The sequence below is a fragment of the Sus scrofa genome, unplaced genomic scaffold (genome assembly GCF_000003025.6).
Source record: "Sus scrofa isolate TJ Tabasco breed Duroc unplaced genomic scaffold, Sscrofa11.1 Contig702, whole genome shotgun sequence".
Taxonomy (NCBI): Eukaryota; Metazoa; Chordata; class Mammalia; order Artiodactyla; family Suidae; genus Sus; species Sus scrofa.
In genome coordinates, this window is record NW_018085293.1 from 527,196 (window position 1) to 548,020 (window position 20,825).

The 20,825-nt window shown below is 36.3% G+C and overlaps 2 pseudogenes; both read left to right on the top strand.

Moving 5' to 3' along the window:
* Positions 1 to 3,626: 3,626 nt before the first annotated feature.
* On the top strand, positions 3,627 to 4,550 carry LOC106509283 (annotated as a pseudogene).
* Positions 4,551 to 15,885: 11,335 nt separating this feature from the next.
* On the top strand, positions 15,886 to 19,641 carry LOC110259051 (annotated as a pseudogene).
* Positions 19,642 to 20,825: the final 1,184 nt, after the last annotated feature.

Below are 20,825 nucleotides of genomic sequence, written 5' to 3' on the forward strand. Positions count from 1 at the left end.
CTGTAGCTGCCAACTTATGCCACAGCCACAGCCAGGCCAGATTCAAGTTGAGTCTGTGACCTACACCACAGCTCACAGCAACACTAGATCTTTAACCTCCTAAGCAAGGCAAGGGATTGAACCCACATCCTCATGAATACTAGTTGGATTTCTTACCGCTGAGCCACAATGGGAACCCCCCATTTTGTTTTTTTAGTGGGGTTATTCTTTAACTGGAATACATCTGAAATTGATAACATTCCATTAATGGTAATAAATTGAAATGGATAGTTTTAGGTCTCTTTGGTACATGTGAATGTTCTCCTCTGAAGGCACAGAATCACATCTATTTAGCTTAGTAGAAGGTATCTAGTATATGTAATTACTTGGCTTTAAGAAGATTTGGAAATACTTGAGTCACAGATTTTAGTGTGAGCTGCAGTTAAGTATTACACTCTCAATCAGGAGAGTGCTGCTCAGGGAGATACTGTCCTGTTGGAGTTAAGATCGGGCTGCCACTGGCTAAACTGTAGAGGTGTCACCACTTTCCTCGGAACCACTCTGATTCTCAGAACTCTTTAGACTAAGAATACTATATCCACACAAAGACTTGCAAAATGCTTCTGGTGGTCAGACACCATCACATGTCTTCACCCAATTTTCAGGGATATAGAGAAAGGTAGTTCTTTGGCTTCTATTTTGGGAAAATGGATTCACACTTTGGAAATGAATAGTCTGTGCAGATTTCATTTAAGAAATTTTGGGGTAGTCACTCACTCTCAATGTTTACTACAGTTGGGCTTAGCATCTCTTAAAAATGAGTTTCCTTTATCTAATAACTAGTTGTTCATCCCTAGAAAATTTCAGACAAAAAGAAATACACAGATAAGAAACCACAAAGAATCTACAGAGAGGAAATTTATGGATACCATCAAAAGCTATTATTATATTTATTTATCTTTATGGAACATCTGCAGTGTAGTAATTATGTTTAGTGATGATACAGAAACACAAATGATGGAATAGTCCTTTACCTTGCGGCACTTAGCAGAGTGTAACAGAGGACTTGGTAGAAAATTCAAGGAGCACTTTTAAATTAATTTTGAGGTATTTTAGTAGATGGACACTTTCCATAACTAAAAAAAAATGTGCTTTTCTAGCTTTATTTTCTCTAATCTTAAAGGAAGATTAAGTGAAATCCATACTCCTGACCAAGATCTGTACTACTCAGCAGAGTTCCATTCTTGCCCACCTCTTCAACCTCAGTTTGTTCCTCTCTCTCCCTTTCCTATTTTCCTTAAGGTACAATGACCTTCCAGTGTCTTGAACTCTCCAGGCTCTTTTCGATGTTGGAGCTTAAACCATGTGCTTCATATGGTGACTGCTTTTCATGTCTTGGATCTCAGCTAAAATACTACCTTTTATAAAGATCTCTTCTTTACTAACTTACTATCCACAGTAGACTTGCCCTCTTATTTCCTTACAGTACCCTGTGTTTTATTTGCATGATCAGATTATAATTACCTTATTAAATTGTTCACTTTTTAAATGACTGACTGTATTATAAGTTCAATGCAGGAGGTACTTTTATCCTAATTTTTTCTATGTTTACTAAGTGCTTTATTCTCCAATTCATAGCTTAAAGCCTGACACAAAGTAGGTCCTCGATAAAATTTTTAAAATGCACAAATACTGTTATTGCATCTAAATTGGAGATATAATTTTAACATACTCAAGCCCTCACTTATGGGGGAAAATGAATATTAAATAAAACTAAAGACATATTCCTATGGCTAGGTCAGGAAATAAGTGATAAATTCATTTTCTTTGGAACAAAATGACAGGGCTGGTTTTTATTTTCTACTGGCAAAAGTTTGACATTGGTTCTGAAGCTTTGTTTTTCTCTTTATTACATCTTCCTGACTCTAATTATGTGACTGATCTAACAGTCTTTTTACACAGATATGTTCTTTTAAGAGTTGATGGAAATCACAGTGAATATAATTATGCAAGAATCAATCTTGGACACACTCCAAGTGCATGAGTTGCTATATATGGTTAGAAGGCACAAGATGACCCAGAATCTTTGCCTCCTTCAGAGAGAAGGTTTCATCCTCTTCAGAAATGTGAGTTTTTTCAAGAGTGACTTCTTAATATTTCAGTAAGGTGGGTTCTGCCTTAGTAACACATAGAAAGAGATGGCCAATAAAACTTCATGGTAAGTTTTTTTATTTATTTTAAATTTTTGAAGAGATCAGGAAAAAAGCTGCTTACAATTTCCCTTTTAAAATATCTGGTAGTTAGCTTCTTATATGATAAAGATTTTTTGCCCTTTGGATTAATTTCCCTAATGTGGATTTTTTTTTCCCGTGTGCATTGTGGAATTCTTTTAAGATAAATCTACAATGTGAGTAATAACGATTTTCTGAAATATTTAGAAGACTCTGAAGAAAATGGGCAGACAGAATCATGTGAAATCAAGTATGTCTTTAAGAACTGATACAGCTTTTTATCCTTGGTGGTTCCACTGGATTGAAAAGACACTTCCAGATGCTTATGAGGTAGTTAAAAGGACTCCCTGCTAACTGTGAACAAGAATCAAAAGGATAAACTTATAACAGTTAATAGTGGATGCCAGGCTTTTCTGTTGTGTAAATTAATTCAAAATGTAGGAAATTATAAACTAGGATTTATAAAAATTGAAAAATTGAAAACCTGTTTCTGGAATAATAGACATTTTGAAGTAAGTTTATAATTCCATTCCTCTCACTGAAAAATATGACTTTGAGAAAATTATGTATTCTAAGCCTGTTTCTTCCATAAAAAATTGAGGATAGTAATACTTGCTAAAGATTAAATGTTATACATCGTGTGATTTTATAAGTATATGTATTATATAGATGCACATATATATGTATAGATAGCTGCATATATATATATATATATATATATATAGCATTTAAGCATGAGCATAGTATATGACATATAGTTTTGCATAAAACTGGTAGATATTCTTGCAATATTAACTTTCTCTTTCATGAAACTGTTCCTTACCATGTAATGAGATGGAGAACACCTAGGAAAGAATACATTTGTTTTAGAAAATTAAAAATTTATTTTAACAAACATTAAATTGATATCCCTTTGGAGATGTCAATTGGGTAGTTGTATACATAGATCAATTCACCATTTGTTCTTCTCACTTCAAATATGTCAATTAATTTAAGTGACTTTATACATGGGGCATCTTTTCATGGTATGCCCTTTCCATCCACTCTTGTTCTGTCACTTCTTTAAAACTCAGCTGAAGTATTGCTTTCCTTGGGAAGCCGTCCCAGATCCTAGAGTTGATTTAAATGTTCTTGAACTGTGACCCCATATCCATGTGAATATTCTATACTGAAACTTATAAAACTAGTCTGTATGAGCTGACTCCTTATTATATATCTTATCAATGAGAACAATATTCAACTTGGTAATCATAATGTCTATGACAGATTTGATGCAAATAGATTTGCTAGGTGCATTTTTGATCAAATGAATTTAAGCTTATAATGCATGCAATTTAAAAAAATCATTTGGTTTATAGGTAAACTGTTTCTAATATCTGACATCAGCTCCTACACAGAATAGATAGAACAAAAGAAATGGAAACAAGGAACATTGTGACTCACTTTATCCTCTTGGGCCTCACACAGAATTCAAAGGAACAGAAAGTCCTTTTTTGATGTCCTTGCTCTTTTATATATTGACTATGGTGGGCAACCTGCTTATTGTAGTGACTGTAACTTACAGTGAGACCCTGAACTAACCGATGCAGTTTTTTCTTGCTACTTTATCATTTATGGATGTCATTTATTCCACATCTGTTTCTCCCAACCTGATTTCATGCTTGTTCTTTGGGAAAAATACCATATCCTTCCAATCCTGTATGATGCAGCTCTTTACTGAACAGTTTTTTGGTGGATCAGAGGTCTTCCTTCTGTTGGTGATGGCCTAAAACTTCTCTGTGGCCATCAGTAAGCCCTTGCATTATTTGGTTATTGTGAGGCAATGGGTGTGTCATGCTGCTGGTGGTGTCCTGGGTTAGAAGTTTTCTGCACTCAGTAATTCAACTTAGCACTATTTATGGGCTTCCATTCTGTGGCCCCAATGTCATTGATCACTATATGTGTGACATGTACCCCTTATTGAAACTTGTTTGCACTGACATTTCTATCATTGGCTTCTTAGTGGCATCCAGTGGAGAACTGATCTGAAGTTTTGTGTTTCTGCTCTTATTCATCTCCTATGGAGTTATGTTGCACTCTCTACAGAACCTGAGTCCGGAAGGGAGGCAGAAGGCCCTTGAGACCTGTGGTTCCCACATCAATGGGATTGTCTGCTTCTTTGTTCCCTGTGTTTTCATGTGTGGAAGACCTGATAAGACCTTCTCAATTGACAAGTCAGTAAGTGTGTTTTGTACAGTCATAACCCCCATGCTGAACCCATTAATCTGTACTCTGAGAAATTCAGAGATGACAAATGCTATGAGGAAGCTCTGGAGAAGAGATATATCTCATTGTAAATAAGTGCATAATCCATCATGAAAGAGGTCATTTGACATCATTCTTTGGACATCATTCTTCTTAGATCTGATTCTGATTTCCTCTCCATCAAATAATTATAATTAATAATGCAACTGTACAATTAAAGAATACAGTTCTACAATTGTATTGTAAATAACCATTTCTCTCCATTGTACAATGTAAGGTCTATAATGTCTTGTTTACTGCATCATCTAGAATGGTGTAATGCATATACCGAAGAATCAATAAGATGTAACAAATTGTGAGGACATATTTATATAGTTACACTTTTTTAATCAATTTATGCATTTTATATTTTACTTATTTTCAGAGGCTGTATTATTTTTGTTATTCTTACCAGTTAAGTTATTCTTTTTATTATGCTATATGAAATATTTAATGGTATATAAGGCTATCTTCTTTATAAATTTTAGTTGCATAATATACACAATTTTAATATAATGCTAATTTTTAAAGAAAAATTGAAATGTAATAGATAATAATAAATAGTAAAGATGAAAGCCATACAAAATGGGATAAAGTATAGAATAAATTTCCTATTTGTCTCAGCATATTTTCCATTCTCTTCTCCAGAGGGAGTCACTTAATCTGTTTCTTAAGATCTATGATGTAATAATCTGTGTGAATGTAATTTTGCTTAAATATATGTATTTTATTCTGTATATGTAAAGTTACTTTGTGTGTGTGTGTGCAATATCTGGAGAATATTTCAATAGCAGTCCATGTAGGTCTAATTCTTAGTTTTTCTGATACTGCACAATACTCCCTTATAAATGTACAATAAAATTAATCCACCATTCCTTTTCATGTTGCTCCTTAATTTTTTCAATTACATAAAATTTCGCAGTAAGTATACATATTTTCATGTGCAAGTATAGGTTCCTGGAAATGGAACAGTTGATATACATATTTGAATCAATTGTCAGATAATATATGCATTTAAGTTGTGGGTATTCATAGTTGTGCCATCTTGAAGTTGTAGTAAGTACAGCTATGCTCCTGCCCACAGTCTGTGAGAATGCTTTTGTTCACATTCTCAACTACTAGTACCTGATAAATACTGATAAATTCTTGCTCAGTGGGTTAAGGATCCAGCATTGCCTTAAGCTGTGGTGTGGGTCACAGATGCAGCTTGGATCCTGAGTTGCTGTGGCTATGGCATAGGCCAGTGGCTACACCTCTGCTTAGACCCTTGGCCTTGGAACCTCTATATGCTGCAGGTGCAGTCCTAAAAAGATAAAAAGACAAAAAAATTTGCATCATCATCTTTTTGCCATTGATTTGAAACCCTGGCTATTGAATACTAAAGTCCCAATATATCTGGATCCAATTAAGACCTCTATTTTGTTTCAATGATCTCTTTATTCATGTGTGGGTTGATACATAATATAATTGTTTTGATATATAACAGATTTTGATGCATGATATGACTGGCAGTCCTTCATTACTATTATTTTTCAGAATTATGCCTAGTCTTGCATATTTGTGGTTCAAAATTATTAAAAATAAAATAAGTTTAAATTTAAATAAGTTAAATAGAGTAGTTTAAAATCAAAATAAGTTTACAGTTATGTTAAACTCATGAAGCCCTCATTAAAATAAAATTATAACAAATTTAGCTATGCAGATAAGAAGTACCCATCCTTCACTGATACCATGGCACTTCAGATCAAATTTAAATAAGGGCGAAAAAAATCCCTCCTCCCTTTGGGAAGGTGGAGCTGAAATGAAATTAAGGAATATGATTCTTGAAAATTAAGGAATATGACTTTCAAACTCCACCTTCCCAGTGAATATTCTGCCTATGCAATTGGGTGCCCCCATAACTGGTGTTCCAGAGAAATGCAGGACTGTGCCTTAGCTCTCTGCCCACCTCTCTTTAAGAGGTGTTTTTCTTACTTAAATAAGTCCTCACTTTTCTTTCTCAAAAAGCAAAATAAAACAAAGTTACAACAACCAAAAAGTAAGTTTAAAGTAGTCTAGTCACAAAGCAGTGTGTACTGGAGCTGGTGTCATTCTGCCAGTGGGAAGGGTCAGGCCAGGGTGGTGCTGGCCCAGTGAGTGGGTGGGATTGAAAGGACTGGCAGCAGGGCCATGATGGTATGTGGCTGTTGTTGGGGGAAGGAAGCTTTAACTCAGTGCATCCTGAGGCTGGTGCTTTCCCACTAGTTGATGAGACCAGAACTTGGTACTGGTGCTAGCCCACTGATGGTGGAGCCAGGTTCTAGGGTCTCTGGCTGTGGGGCCAGGGGTCCCAGAACTTGTGTTGTCTCATTGATGGATGATGCTAGATCGCAGGCATTCTGAAGCTAGTGCCTTCCTACCAGTGAGTGGACTTGATCTTAACATAGCTGGCTGAAGAGCCTTGATGGTCCCATGCCTGGTGTCTACTGGTGTTTGAGGCAGTGGTTCAATGGGTCTTGGGGTTAGGGTTGCCTCACACATGGGTGGAGCCATGTCCTAGAGTCTCTGCTTTTGGGGTCCTTGGGTCCTGGAGCTGATACATGCATGTAGGAGGATGGGTTCAGGGACCAATTATTCCCGGGGCCAGTGCCTACACCTCTGAGTGGGGCCAATCCTAGGTTTGGTGCTGGCCCACTGGTGAATGGAGCCTGGTTCCAGGGACATCTAAAGGCTCAAGAGTTCCTACATTATTAGCTGGCTTGCTGGTGGTTGGGACTATGTCACAGTCCAGGTATTTGTTTGGCCTGAGGCTTCCTAGGAATGATGCTGACTGGATGCTGGGCAGGGCTGGTGGCCATTGGTTGGGCTACCACTTGTGGTTGTCAAGGGGGAGGGGGAGGGATTGGGATGGGCTGGGAGTCTGGGGTTAATAGATGCGAACTATTGTATTTGGAGTGAATAAAAAATGAGATCCTGTGATTAGCATAGGGAACTATATCTAGTCACTTGTGATGGAACACAAGGGAGGATAATGTGAGAAAAAAAATATGATATGACTGGGTCACTTTTCTGTACAAAAGAAATTGACAGAACACTGTAAACCAACTATAATGGAAAAAAAAATTTTTTAAATCATTTAAAAAAAAGCTAGCAGAAGGATTCAAAAATGGTGCTTCTTAGCACCAGTGTCCTTTTTTGTAAGCCCCCCAAAATGGATGCTGCCAGCACCTATCTCCCCAGGTGAGCCCCAGCTGTTCATTACCTCTCCAGGAAGATGCTCCAAGGTCAACAAGTGATTTTGATCCAGGCATTTTCAAATGACTGCTTCTGCCTTTGGTCTTGGAACATGTGTGATTTTGTTTGTGCCTTTAATAGTGGAGTCTCTATTTTGCACAGCCTTCTGGCTCTCCCCAAAGTAAACCATGAAGGCCTTCAAAGGTAAATGTTTTGGGGGCTTATCTTCCTGGTGCAGTAATTATGGAACTGGGGAGCTTAATGTGAGGCTCAGGCCCCAGACACCTTAGAAAGAAACTAAACAAACTGTAGTTGTTCTCCCATCTGTGGGTCACTGATTCTGGAGGATGTGATTTGACCATTCCATGTGTCTGCCACTCCTACCTGTCTTGTTGTGGTTACTTTTTAAAAAATATTTTTAGTTGTGGGGGATCTTTTCTGCTCATTATCAAATTGTTCTCAATGATTGGTTTCCATGTAAGCAGTTGTAGCTTGGGTAGGAGGTGAGCTCAGGGTTTTCCTACTGCATCCTCTTTAACCACTCACTCCATATGCCAAGGCCACATTGTTTTGAATATCATAGCTGCATAACATTTTGGAATCAGGAAGTATACGTTTAACAACTTTGGTGTTTTTCAAGATTGTTTTGGCTATTTGGAATCCTCTGAGATTTCACATAGATTTTAGGATGGATTTTTCTGTTTTGGCAAAAAACAATTTCGAGGTATTTTTTTCAGAAACAGGAAAATCTATCCTAAAATTTATTTTGAGGGGATTTTAGCGGGGATTGCATTGAATCTGTCGATCAATTTAGGGAGTATTCACATGTCAATAACACTAAATATTCCAGTTCATGAATGTTTTCCATGTATGTGTGTCTTCCATAATATCTTTCAGCCATGCTTTGTGGTTTTCATCATACAAGACTTTGTTTCCTTGGTTAAGTTTGTTCTTTTTTTTTGTCTTTTTTTTTTTGACTTTCTGCCATTTCTTGGGCCATTCCCATGGCATATGGAGGTTCCCAGGCTAGTAGTCTAATTGGAACTGTAGCTATGCCAGAGCCACAGCAACTTGGAATCTGAGCCACATCTGCAACCTACACCACAGCTCACAGCAACGCTGGATCCTTAACCCACTGAGCAGGGCCAGGGATCGAACCTGCAACCTCATGATTCCTAGTCAGATTCGTTAACCACCGAACCATGATGGGAACCCCCTGGTTAAGTTTATTCTTAAGTATTTTATTATTTTGATGCTTTTGTAAATGGAATAGATTTCTTTCATGGGGTTGGAGGGAAAACTAAACTTTCTTTAGTAGGAGTTCAGGTTTGGAATTGTTTTCTTAATATGTTCTTAGGGTTCAACATCATTTGGCTATATATGACAGATCCACAGCTTACCTCAACTCAACATTGTAAGGTTGGAAGCTTTCCCATTAAAATCAGATACAAGACAGGACTGCACACTCTCCTCACTCTTTTTAATGAGTTACTGTAATAAAAACTTCCATGAAATTCTTTGAGTTTTCTACATATATATGCTGATCTCTGAAGTGTGGTAACTTTACTTAATTTTACTTTCTTTGTCTGTAACAGTGCTTCCAGGGGCAGCCACTTCTTAGCTTTTCAATCTCAGCTTAAATATCACCTTTTAGCAAAGGTCTTCTTCTGATTACTTTATCCATAATAGAATTTTCCCTCATTTCCTGTCCAGTACCCTATTTGTTGCCTTATAAATGGTGAATAAGACTACCCCTACTTTATTAAACTGTCTCCTTCTTTATGTCTGACTCTATCATGAGAATATAAATTCCATGCAGGAAAAAATCTATTACATGTTTTCCCCATTTTATTAATAAATGTGAACTGACAGATAACACAGTTCTTGGTGTAAAATAGGTACCCTAAACTTAAAAAATAACTAACAATTGGATACATTAATTAGATATTACATCTAAAGTGTCGATAAATTTTCATTTTTTTACATTTATTTATTTTTTTTATGTCTGCCCCTGCAGAGATTGAATCTGAGACATTGCAACATACACCATGGCTGTGGCAACACTGGATCCTTCAACCCATTGCACCTAGCCAGAGATCAAACCCAAGTCTCTGCAGAGAATGGAGTTGCTCCAGTTGGATTCGTAACCCACTGTGTCACAGCAGGAACTCCTATGATAATTTTATATGTGTATATATATAAAATATATATATATATATGTGTGTGCGTGTGTGTGTGTGTATGTATATTTAATTTATATATAACTGAGATACTTGAAAATAATGAACCCTAAGACAAATCTGTTGTTTGTGTGATGGAACTACAGTGTCAGCCATTTTTTTCAGCAAATTTATTTATGTGTGTGAATGTCTTACAAATACTTTGAAAAGTGAAATTTAGTGATCCAGTAATGTTTAGTGTTTAGAGTTTTGTCTGGTTGATCAATGTATGTTAACTAAATAGGATACTGAAGACTTGGGAAATAGAAAATACCTCTTGCTCAATAAGTAATAAGCTACAAATGAGAGATCAAGTTGTAAAATAAAGCATCAATAACAATGAAAATGGTAAACTAAATATTTTTTTAAAAAAATCTTTACTATGTTATAGAATGCTAAATTGATATTTGGCAGAGTTGATAAGGGAATGGGGAATGACAGTATTGTCAGCTGAGTCTGGCAGTGTCTTTGGTCACATAAGACAACATACAATGAACATTACAGAAGATGGAACAACATAACCTTCAAGAGTATATCTTTTTGAATGTTGTAACTGACAAGGGCTTAATCTCTAAAATATACAATTAACTTATAAAACTCAACAGCAGAAAAGCCAACAACCCAATTGAAAAATGGGCAAAAGGGCTAAATAGCCATTTCTCCAAGGAAGATACAACGATGGCCAACAAGCATGTGAAAAAATGCTCATTATCACTGATTATTATAGAAATGCAAATCAAAACTACTATGAGGTAATACCTCACACCAGTCAGAATGGCCATCATTAATAAGTCCACAAATAACATGCTGGAGAGGGTGTGGAGAAAAGGGAAGCCTCCTATAATGTTGGTGGGAATGTAAACTGGTACAACCACTATGGAGAACAGTATAGAGATACCTTATAAAACTATACATAGAACTACCATATGACCCAGCAATCATACTCTTGGACATATATCCAGACAAAACTTTCCTTGAAAAAGTCACATGCACCCATATGTTCATTGCAGCACTATTCACAATAGCCAAGACATGGAAGCAACCCAAACGTCCATCCACAGATGATTGTATTAGGAAGATGTGGTATATATACACAATGGAATACTACTCAGCCATAAAAAGAACAAAATAATGCCATTTGCAGCAACATGGATGGAACTAGAGACTAATACTGAGTGAAGTACGTCAAATAGAAAAACAAATCCCATATGATATCACGTATATCTGAAACATAATATGGGGCACAAAGGAAACTCCACAGAAAAGAAAAAACATGGACATTTAGAACAGACTTGTGGTTGCCAAGAGGGAGAGGGAGGATGTGGGAGAGACTGGGAATTTGAGGTTAATAGATGCAAACTATTGCCTTCGGAATGGATAAGCAATGAGATCAGGCTTTACAGCACTGGGAAATATGTCTGGTCACTTGTGATGGAGCATGATAATATGAGAAAAAAGAATGTATACCTGTTTGTGTGACTGGGTCACCTTGTTGTGTCTTAGAAAATTGATGAACCAGCTATAAAGGATAAAATAAAAATCATTCTAAAAAAAGTATATCTGAACTCTAGAATGAAACTCAAGGATTTAAATTATTGTAGCAAGTAACTTTAATGAGCCTTCAGTTTTTCTTTCTTTCCATGGGAATTCAGACCTATAGCTAGGAATTCATGTTTTCATGTTCAGGGACTGGGGCAATGAGCAGAGGTTTCAGTGTGAAGATCTTCAGGGACTTTCAGACACTTTAAAAACTCCTTATCACCCTTCACACAAAGCCCCTTAGGAGCAGTCTCAGCCAATCTCTGTGTTCAGGTATCTAATACCAAATACCTTACTTCTTTACTTCTTACTAATTCTGGATGAGAAGAGCCAGTAAGTATCTGGCAAACTATCAACTCAAATCAGACTCAGAACAGAGATGGTATCTACTCTGTTCTCTTTTCCAAGTCACTCACATCTCTGTCCACTGAGTGCTAAGTGGAAGTGGTGGTGATACAATTTAAGCAAGAGTTTCTATCATCTCTATTGATAAATTGGACTGGTTGAGCCTTTGTACAGAGTGATGACCAGACATCACAGGGAGTATATTTCCCCTTAACCTAAAAAGGAATGTTTTCTGCCATAGAACTGGCAGAATTGATGGATGTATTTACAGGTGCTCTACCCAGGTCAGAATCTTCCTAAGTGTCTTTGAAATACAGGATTCTGTGTCTCCAGGAAATACTTCTTAGTTATTTAATGCCAACAAAAACATGTTTTCTCCCCTTCCTGCTTTCTGTAGTGCCCAGGGTGATAAACCCTAGGATGAAAAGATTTCCTGGTGTCAATAGTCAGTCTCTCTATTGCTAATGAATGCTGAGAATCCATATTGCGTTGCTGTGTTTGTCCCTATCACAATACACATCTATTTTCATAGAGACCAATAGACCATAGTCTTGAAATCATATCACAAGCTATTAAAATTAATTTCTGGTAAATAATGACATAAATGATTAACATTATGTATCTTTTAAAATGATATTTACTCAGAATTTATTATTTTAGGAAACATTTAATTTTTTTCAAAAGCAAATAAGAAACTATTTGGAGGAGTCCCCATAATAGCTCAGTGATAATGAAACTGTCTAGGATCCATGAGGATGCGGGTTTGATCCCTGGCCTCACTCAGTGTGTTAAGGATCTGGCATTGCCATGAGCTGTGGTGTGTGTCACAGACATGGCTCAGATCTGACACTGCTATGGCTGTGGCCGTGGCTGGCACCTACAGCTCTGATTTGATTCCCCACCCCAGCCTGGAAACTTCCATATGCTGCAAGTGTGTACCTAAAAAAGCAAAACAAAAACAAAACAAAAACACTATTTGGAAAAATTAAAAGAGCCCTTATAAAAAGAAAATGCTAAATCAAACAAAATTCTAAAGAAATAGGAGAAAACTGGGGCTGTTCTGCAGAAGCTCATCTCAATGGCATACACTGACCAAATTAAAAAGTCCTCATTGTGTCATCAGTTACATTTCACAAAATGCAATTAATAACAGATAAAGATACATACAAATGCCCTCCTATTCAATAGTTATTTGCACAAATTTAGATACAATGAATGCTATCAATGATCTTTTTCATCTGTTTAAATTAAGTATATATTTATTGAATATATTATCTCAGAATGAAACATGCACTGAGTTGCTTTATGTGTAAGAAACACAAAAAAACAAAATCATAATACCATGCCATTAACAAATATTCTATAGAGACTCTTTGAGAAAGTAAATCTCATTGGGTCTAAATTGTCTCATCAGACATATAAATAATTATATCCACCTTCTAGGTCACTTCTGCAGAATAATGAATCATGATTTCAAAGATTCTGGTATGTTCTGGACACAGAGTATATTGCATGCTAAATAATGATAGCCCCTCCTCCACTCATTTCTCTCTACAAGCAAAATAATCAGATCAACCTACACCTTACACATTTTAAAAAATCAAAGCAGGCTTTAACCTATTTAAAAAAGAGAGGTGTAAATTGTCTTTTAATTAAGAAAAGAAAGTGGGTGTTCCTGTTGTGGCTCAGTGGGTTAAGGCCTCGATGTTGTCTCTGTGATGTTTTGGGTTCGATCTCCAGTCTCACTCAGTGGACTAAGGAACCAGTGTTGCTGCAAACTCTGGTATTGTTTGCTGACATGGCTTAGATTGTGTTGCTGTGGTTGTGGCATAGGATAGAGATGCAGCTCTGAGATTCAACCACTGGCCCAGGAACTTCCATATGCATCAGGTGTGGCCATTAAAAAGGGAAAAAAGGAAGAAAGGAAGAAAGGAAGAAAGGAAGGAAGGAAGGAAGGAAGGAAAGAAGGAAGGAAGGAAGGAAGGAAGGAAGGAAGGAAAGAAGGAAGGAAGGAAGGAAGGAAGGAAGGAAGGAAGAAAGAAAGAAAGGAAGAAAGAAAGAAAGAAAGAGAAAGAAAAGAGCAAAGAAAGAAAGCAAAGAAAAGAAAAAAGAAAAGAAAGTGCTTCTGGAAAAAAATTAAAATGTGTCTAAGAATCTAAAAGATAGAGGGATAGAACAAGGATAGAAGAGTTTCATTTGGTCAAAGAAAGGAAATGTTATTTAATAAAAGCATATTCAGAATTTCTGAAAGATTATAAGAAAGAACAGTTTGAAGTGTAAGTCTCCTGGGTGGAAACTGAATTAAAGTGGTGATGCAATGACTGTTAAGGAAAAACCCAGAATATTGAAAGAGTTTCCCACAGAATTAAGAAAATAGACTTGTGGTTGCCAAGGAGAAGGGGGAGGGAGTGGGATGGATTGGGAGCTTGGGGTTAATAGATGCAGACTATTGCCTTTGGAATGGATTAGCAATTATATCCTACTGTGTAGCACTGGGAGATATGTCTAGTAAATTTTGATGGAGCATAATAATGTGAGAAAAAAAATTGTATACAGGTTTGTGTTAAGTGGGTCACTATGCTGTATAGTAGAAAAAAAGTATTGGGGAAATAACAATTGATTACAATTTAAAAAAAGAAAATACAAGGATGATGACAAAGGATGAGCTGGAGGGAAGGCCTGAAGCACCTAAGGGGAAAAAAAAACAACTAGATATCACTGCAGCTCATCATCACCTTATAGGTAGCACTGTTTTATCATTAGAAATACAAACACACATGTAGACATGCATATGTATATGTAAATACATACATATATATACATGCATGTATATATTCCTGAAATTTATATTAATAAATTACATATTCATAAAATACCTATATATAAACATATAATAAATTAATGGATATTTATCCAATATAAGATATATCTTGCAATGTATAAATACATTAATAACTTGTTCAAGCACGTCTAAGATCCAGAAATGGTTCTCTGGAGAGTTGTATTTCTCAGCATTGTGAAAATGTGGAGAGGAAAAAAAAATTAAAGAGGTCTGAAACTTTTAAGTGTTTGTGAACCTAAGTAAATTAATTTTAAATGAAACGTTTAAGAATCTCGTATCTAACAGATGGCCAACAAACACATGAAAAAATGCTCAACATCGCTGACTATAAGAGAAATGCAATCAAAACTACCATGAGATACCACCTCACACCAGTCAGAATGGCCATCATTAATAAATCCACAAATAACAAGTGCTGGAGGGGCTGTGGAGAAAAGGGACCCCTGCTGCACTGTTGGTGGGAATGTAAACTGGTACAGCCACTATGGAGAACAGTTTGGAGATACCTTAGAAATCTATACATAGAACTTCCATATGACCCTGCAATCCCACTCTTGGGCATATATCCGTACAAAACTCTACTTAAAAGAGGCACGTGCACCCGCATGTTCATTGCAGCACTATTCACAATAGCCAGGACATGGAAACAACCCAAATGTCCATCGACAGATGATTGGATTCGGAAGAGGTGGTATATATACACAATGGAACACTACTCAGCCATAAAAACGAACGACATAATGCCATTTGCAGCAGCATGGATGGAACTGGAGAATCTCATACCGAGTGAAATGAACCAGAAAGACAAAGACAAATACCATATGATATCACTTATAACTGGAATCTAATATCCAGCACAAATGAACATCTCCTCAGAAAAGAAAATCATGGACTTGGAGAAGAGACTTGTGGCTGCCTGATGGGAGGGGGGATTGGGAGCTTGGGTTTATCAGACACAACTTAGAATAGATTTCCAAGGAGATCCTGCTGAATAGCATTGAGAACTTTGTCTAGATACTCATGTTGCAACAGAAGAAAGGGTAGGGGGAAAAATGTAGTTGTAATGTATACATGTAAGGATAACCTGACCCCCTCGCTGTACAGTGGGAAAATAAAAAAAAATATATAAAAAAAAAGAATCTCGTATCTAACAGGAGACAACAAAAACAAAAACGTTTTACCGTCTATTACTCTTGCCATTTCCCCCACTGGAAGATAAAAAGCAACAAAATAAATGACTCCAGAGAATCTCCCTCAAGTGACTGAATTCATTCTGGGGGTCTCAGACAGCCCAGAACTCCAGATCAACCTTTTTGGCATTTTCCTGGTGATCTATGCTCTGACCTTGGCAGGAAACTTGGGCATCATCACCCTCACCAGTGCCGACTCTCATATTAAGCCCCCATGAACTTTTTCCTCCAGCATTTGGCTATCATCAACCTTGGAAATTCTACTGTCATTGCCCCTAAAATGCTGTTTGCTTCATGGTTAAAAACAAAACCATATCTTAATATGGGTGTGCAGCCCAGCTAGGTGGATTCCTAGTGTTTATCATGGGTGAGATTTTCATGCTGGCTTCCATGGCCTATGACCACTATATGGCTATTTGCAAGCCCCTGCTCTACTTGGTGGTGTTTTTTTCCCACGGATCTGCCTTCTCCTCTTGTCCCTTATCCACCTCTACAATCTGACCACCACCCTGACGCTCTCTTCCTGTGTGTTCTCTGTGTGGTATTGCTCGTCCAATGTGGTCAACCATTTTTACTGTGATAATGTCCCTTCGTTAGCCTTGTCCTGTTCTGATACATACATTCCAGAAAGAGCAGTGTTTACCTTTTTGGGGGCCAACTTGTTTTTCTCTCTGATTATCACTCTAACATCCTCTTACAACAACATCCTTGCCAATTTGAGGATACGTTTCTCAGAGGGGTGACAAAAAGCCTTTTCCAGCTGTGCTTCTCACTTGATGGCTGTCACTGGGTTCTCTGGGACACTTCTCTTCATGTATTTGTAACCAAGGACCAACCTGTCCTTAGACACTTATAAGTTGACTTCAGTCTTCTACACCCTAGTGATACCAATGCTGAACCTCCTCATCTACAGCTTAAGGAACAAAGATGTAAAGGAGACATTGAAGAGATTTCTGGATATTCTCTGTCAATCATTCAAATCAATGAAAATTTTAAGTGACACCTCCCCTTATTTAAGGGTTTATTTTCTCCTGCTAAGTGAAAGGGCAATAGTTTTTAAAATCAATTATTTTCAATGGAAAAAATCCCTTAATTCTCTTAATACCAAATTTAAATTTCCCTGTGGAAAAATGTATTCATTGTAAAAAGAAAATGCACTGATATAAGTAAAAAATAATCATTTGAGAGTAAACACATTTTAGAGTAACATGTTTACAAATGAACTTATTTACAAACTGGAGTTCCCATTGTGGTACAATGGAAATGAATACTACTAGGATCCATGAGGATGTGGGTACAATCTCTGGCCTCACTTGTTGGGTGGAGGGTTCAGCATTGCCTTGAGCTCTGGTATAGGTTGCAGAAGGGGCTCAGAATCACCAGTTGCTCTTGCTGTGGCTGTGGCTCCAATTTGACCCCCAGCCTCAGAACCTCCATATGCCACAGGTGTGACCTTAAAAATAAAATAAACAAACAAACTTATTTACAAAACAGAAATAGACTCACAGAGATAGGAAAAATATTTGTGGGAAAGAGAATGGATAAAATAGGATTTGGAAATTAAAATATGCACACTATATATATAGATAACCACAAAGACCTACTACACTACAGCACAGGAAACTATACTCAATATTTTTTGCTTTTTTTGGCTTTTTATGTTCACACTGCAGTATGTATATACACTGCTGTACACATCAAACTTACACAGCCTTGTAAATCAATTATACATCAATAAAATTATTTTTAGTATATGAGTTAGTAGAGTTAGTAAAGGGTTTCCAGAATTGCTAAACATGTAAGAGAAAGCATTGTAGCTCATGATGGAAGAATGCATGCAGGAATCATTTCTTGGATGATTGTCAAGTGTCAGGTAAATCATTTTCCTTGTCACTAATATCTTTTCTTCAACTGTTAAAAGTTTTATAATTTTTTGCCACATTTTACCCATCAGTTTATCAACTTTTTGGACTGTTATCTTTGATTTAAAATAAATTTACACCACAGAGAATGAAATAAACCTTTGGGGAAAATAAAAACTAAACATAAAATGCTTAGATATATTTGAAAATAGTCCATGTGGCAAAACAGCCTGAAAAAAAAAAAGATTATAAAAGAGTTTTCCCTTCTCACACTTGGCATACATACACAAAACAAAATTTCATATTCAACCAAATATGACATAGAATAATTTTACCTGCCATCATGTTCTTATATTAAAAATTGTGAAAATAATTATTTTTTATAAAATCATAACCATTAATACTTCTTTTAACATTTTTATTCAGTGTGTTTTGGATTGAAATATTTTTACAAACACAAAAAATTATCACAGTTCTCCAAATGACACCAATCATCAAAAGCTCTCATTGCAAAAAATGAAATAATTATGTCGTTTTGTGACCTATCTCTGTACACATAAAATGCTACTGACATACAGTGGAGTGGGGGAGAGTGAGCATGTCATGGGAGGTAGACAACATCAAAAGATAAACTGTTGATGACATTGTCAGCAAGGTCAGAAATAAATCAAACATGGAACCATGAGACTCAGGTTCATGTGTTAATTTCTAACACTAGTCCCAAATAATCAGTATAGCTGAAAAGAGACGTATTACACTATATGATGGGAATTTATGGTCTTCAGGGACAAAAGTAGCAATCATTTGATAGCATTAGCCTTTGGGATTTTTATTTTGTATTATTTATAAATATATGAAAGTACATGAAGTATAATTTTATTTTGTCTATTTGTTTTTACTTTATTATGGTTGTATTTGCCTTCACCAGCTTAGGCACTTGCACTTAGAAATGTATAATCCCCAACAGAAAATGATCCTCTTAGGTAAAGAATTGGAACAACATGATTGAATTTGATTGCTACAAATACTCTATATTTTTAAATTTATTTTTATTTGTTATTTTAATTTTTTTTGGATTATGATTGAGTTACAATGTTGTATTAATTTCAGGAATGTTGTATTAATTTCAGGTTTACAACAAAATGAATCAGACATATGTATAAATATATCCATTCTTTTTTCCTCATACAGGTTATTACAAACTATTGAGTATATTTTCCTTTGCTATATAGTAGATTCTCATTAATAATATGCTTTACAAAGCAGTGTGAATATGTTATTCCTGCCCTCCCAATTCTTCCTTCCCCCCCAGTGGTTTCAGTTCTGGTGACCATATGATTGGTTTTGAAATCTGTGAGTTTGTCCCAATTTTATAAAAAAGTTATTTTGTACTATTTTTAAATTAGATTCCATATAGATATGATATACAATATTTGTCTTTGGGTTGGTTCACTCAGTATGATAATCTCTAGGTTCATCAATGTCCTCCATATTTTTTGGTGTGTGCTTTATAAAAATTCTTTCTTTTGAGTGTAGTTCCCTTCATAGTGCAGCAGTTAATGAACCCAACTAGAATCCATGTGGATGCAAGTTTGATTCCTGGCCTTAGTGGGTTAAGGATCCAGAGTTGCTGTGAGCTGTGGTGTAGGTTTAAGACAGATCTTGGATCCTGACTTGCTATGGCTGTGGTGTAGGCCTGCAGCTACAGCTCAGTTTTGATCCCTAGACTGGGAACTTCCATATGCTGTGGGTGCAGCCCTTAAAAAAGCCAAAAAAAAAAAAAAAAACATTTATTTTGAAAAAAATTAAAACAGAGAAAAAGTTATAAAAATACTCATCTGTACAAATTTCACCCAGATTCACCAACAAGAACCCTCTGCCTATGTGCCTTCTCTCTGTGTAGGGGCAAAGAGGGAGCAAGGGAAGGAGACTGTTTAGACTGTTCAGCCTAAACCATGTGATAAGGCAACTTCCTGAAAATAGAAAGATAAAGTGCAGTGTTTTGACTAGCAGAAAACCTCCTCTTTAAAAATACCCTGCACTGGCACTCTAAAAATATATAAAATAGAGTTTACTAACACATTTTAATGCATTAAAAAGTTTCTTATGCCCCGTTTAATGATAAATCCCCAAGAGACAGCTTATTTTTTTCAAAATCTGTGTACATTGTTCTCAACCTGCATCATAATTAAGTTCAAAAATTCATATATACACCAAGCAATGATTGTATAAGCACCCTGCAATATTTTTCAAATGTGAATTATTGTAATAAATTACAAACCTATATATTTAAGAAATTATGATTTCACAGTAGCTTTAGGTCAAGCTAGTTGAAAGTATAGTTTCTATGTGGAAATCCATGATATTTTGTTGTAAAAGGGAGGTTTTACACCTAGAGAGGGCATATTTTTTGATGACCTACCATATAATACATGTAAAACCTAGGCAATGAATTAAGTCACCAATAAATTCTGTGACAAGGAGAAAGACTTTAAAAAATGTTTTAATAATAAAAGACAATATAAAAATGGGACTCCATCTACAGAAGTTTATCTTCTGTAGGAAAGCCAGCCTGAGGTTTAGTGCACACACACTCCTGGTTCACAAGCATTTATAGAGCTCATTATTCTACACTCAGCATTTAGGAGAGAGAAGTACATTCTAAGGCAGGAAAAACAAGACCTTTGTGAATTTGTGGCAAGTGGTTAAGTATAGGAGCATTTTTTATTTCTTAGTGCTGATCCATTATGTGTTTGGTGGTCAGGTGTTTCACAAAATAAACACTCACCCCCTCAGGTGGTTTTTCTCTACGCATATCTACAACTCCCAGAGCCTAGATCAGTGAACCTCACCCACTAAGTGGCCAGTACTTGCTAGGTGACTTTGAAGTCATTCAGGAAAGTGCATCTAAACCTGGCATCAAGAGGTGTGAGTGACAGACACAAACAGGGAAGAGGTCTTTGACCATATCAGAGCTGTAGGTGAGTTATGATGAACTCCTCCAATGTCCTGCTCCCAAGGACTGAGTCACTTGCTGGCTTCTCCAAACACTATATCCCAGGTACTTGGAATGATCAATGTAACAACAGGCATGCTTAGAAGATGGTTTCTGAACTTTTAAA